This window comes from Pongo pygmaeus, chromosome 1 (assembly GCF_028885625.2).
Source record: "Pongo pygmaeus isolate AG05252 chromosome 1, NHGRI_mPonPyg2-v2.0_pri, whole genome shotgun sequence".
Lineage (NCBI taxonomy): Eukaryota > Metazoa > Chordata > Mammalia > Primates > Hominidae > Pongo > Pongo pygmaeus.
In genome coordinates this window covers 19,601,447-19,604,132 of record NC_072373.2, presented here as the reverse complement: position 1 = coordinate 19,604,132, position 2,686 = coordinate 19,601,447, and the positions used below count along the sequence as shown (strand labels likewise).

General features: G+C 38.3%; 1 pseudogene; it reads right to left on the bottom strand.

Annotated features, from left to right (window-relative positions):
• Positions 1-1,658: 1,658 nt before the first annotated feature.
• On the bottom strand, positions 1,659-2,276 carry LOC129012055 (high mobility group protein B1-like; annotated as a pseudogene).
• Positions 2,277-2,686: the final 410 nt, after the last annotated feature.

Sequence of the window (2,686 nt, the reverse complement as noted above, 5' to 3'; positions counted from 1 at the left end):
TCCTGCCTCAGCCTCCTAAGTAGATGGGATTACCGGCACATGCCACCACACCCGGCTAATTTTTGTATTTTTAGTAGAGACAGGGTTTCACTATGTTGGTCAGGCTGGTCTCAAACTCCTGACCTCAGGTGATCCACCCGCCTTGGCCTCCCAAAGTGCTGGGATTACAGGCGTGAGCCACCGTGCCCGGCCATAGCCATCTCTTTTCTTTTCTTTTTCCTTTCTTTTCCTTTTTCCTTTCCTTTCCTTTCCTTTCCTCTTTCTTTTTCTTTCTTTCTTTCTCTTTCTTTCTTTCTTTCTTTCTTTCTTTCTTTCTTTTTCTTTCTTTCTTTCTTTCTTTCTTCTTTCTTTCTCTTTCTTTCTTTCTGAACAGTAAGCCTTTTATTTATTTATTTAGGTTACATGAATAAGTTCTTTAATGGCAGTTTCTAAGATTTTGGTGCACCCGTCACCTGAGCAGTGTACACTGTATCCAACATGCAGTTCTCTATCCCTTACCCCCTCCCACCCTTCCCTGAGGCTCCACAGTCCATTGTATCATTCTTATGCCTTTGCATCCTCATAGCTTAGCTCCCAAAGGTATCTGTTAGTACATTTCCCACCCTAGGCAGCCCCTGGTCTTTGTCTCCTGTGTCTTATGTCCCTTGGGGTGTAAAAACAGGAACTTTGGTAAGTTTCTATCTTATTATGATGGTTTCTTATTTTTTCTGTATTTTAAAACTTTTCATTTAAGCTAATTTCTCACTTACAAAAAAATTAGAGAAAATTACCATATACCTTTTCCCAAATTCCATAAACATTAATATCTTACATAATTACATTATGATGATCAAAATCAAGGCATTGATTTTGATAATACGATTTTCTGATTTATATACCATATTCACATTTTGCCAGTTGTCCTACTCGTGTTCTTTTTCTTCTCCAGTATCCAGTCCAGGATCCCGTGTTGTACTAAATTATTGTCTCCTTGGTATCCTTTAATTTGGAATATTTCCTCACTCTGTGCCTTTCACTTTTCGGTTAAGATGTTGAGTATTTTGTTATTTTTAATGACTGATTTGTATTTTATTATTAGAAGTTTACTTAAGTGGTTCCGTATGTACGGACTCCTCCTAGATTCTTTTCTTGTCTTTCTTCTTTTGTTTTACTATTACCAACAATGATGAAATGAATGAATACACAGCTAAATGAATCTTATTTTGTTAATAAAGAAAATTGCATTTACTTAGAAGCATTTAGAATGTCAACAAAACCACTGCAACTTTTTTTTTTTTGACTACAGAATGGTATTCAGTTAACAAAACAACAATTATTTCATATAAGCTGCATCAGAACAACCGAAGATGAAAAAACTGCCATCCCCATATGTTACTAATTTGTGCTGTGCACCAACAACAACCTGCTTTAAATATCCATGCCAATTTACAACCCCGTACTGTACCAGGCAAGGTTAGTGGCTATTGAACATACCACCAGGACAGGGCTATCTAAAGACACATTCAGTAATGTGTTAACTATACAAAGAAGACACTGTACAGTTAAGAATAAATCTTACACAGCCTCCCATTTCAATGTCTTTCTTTAAAAGGAGTGAGTTGTGTACAGGGGGGTTAAATGCTTTAAAGACAAGAAAAAAAAACTGTGCTAGAACCAACTTATTCACCATCATCATCTTCTTCATATTTATCTTCATCTTCTTCCTCCTTGTCCTTTTCATCTTCCTTCTTTTTCTCACTTTTTCAGCTTGACGACTCCCTTTTTTGCTGCATCAGGCTTTCCTTTAGCTCAGTATGCAGCAATATCCTTTCTGTATTCTTCCTTCAGCTTTGCAGCCTTTTTTTCATAAGCCTGCTTGTCATCTGCAGCAGTGTTATTCCACATCTCTCCCAGTTTCTTTGCAACATCACCAATGGACAGGCCGGATGTTCTCCTGTGATTCTGGGGTGATACTCAGAACAGAACAGGAAAAATGCTGATGGAGGCCTCTTGGGTGCATTGGGATTCTTGAACTTATTTTTTCACTCCCCTTTGGAAGTTATATGGCTTTTCATTTCTCTTTCATAACAGGTCTTGTCTGTCTTTGCCATGTCTTCAAATTTTCCTTTCTTGTTAGCATGTATGGTCTTCCACTTCTCTGAGCACTTCTGAGCAAACTCTGAGGAGTTGACTGGAGCAGCTGGGTACTTCTTCCTGTGCTCCTCCTGACAAGCTTGCACAAAGAATGCAGATGATGACATTTTGCCTCTTGGCTTCTTAGGATCTCCTTTAACCATATTTAGTTATCTTTCCTCAGCGAGGCACAGAGTTGCCGAGTGCCTGTCTGGCAAGTCCAGCTCTCCCTTGCCCCAGTACTGTCTCCATGGAGCTCAATGTACTGCAATGGCTGTGAGAGTGGGAGCCAGACGCAGCCTCTGTACTTTCTCTGCTTTGTAACCAGGTACATGAATCTTTAGGTACTTGTAGAAACTTACCCATAGGGTAAATTCATAGAATGGTATTACTGGGTTAAAATGCTCTTAGACAGATAAATATTGCCAACTGCATCATCTTTTGATTTTAATTTTAAAACTTACGTAGAGTAAAATCTACTTTTTTGGTATAAAGTTTTATGAGTTTTACATGTGCATAGAGTCTTGAAACTAACAGCATAGGCAGGATACAGAACAATTTCAACACCTTAAAG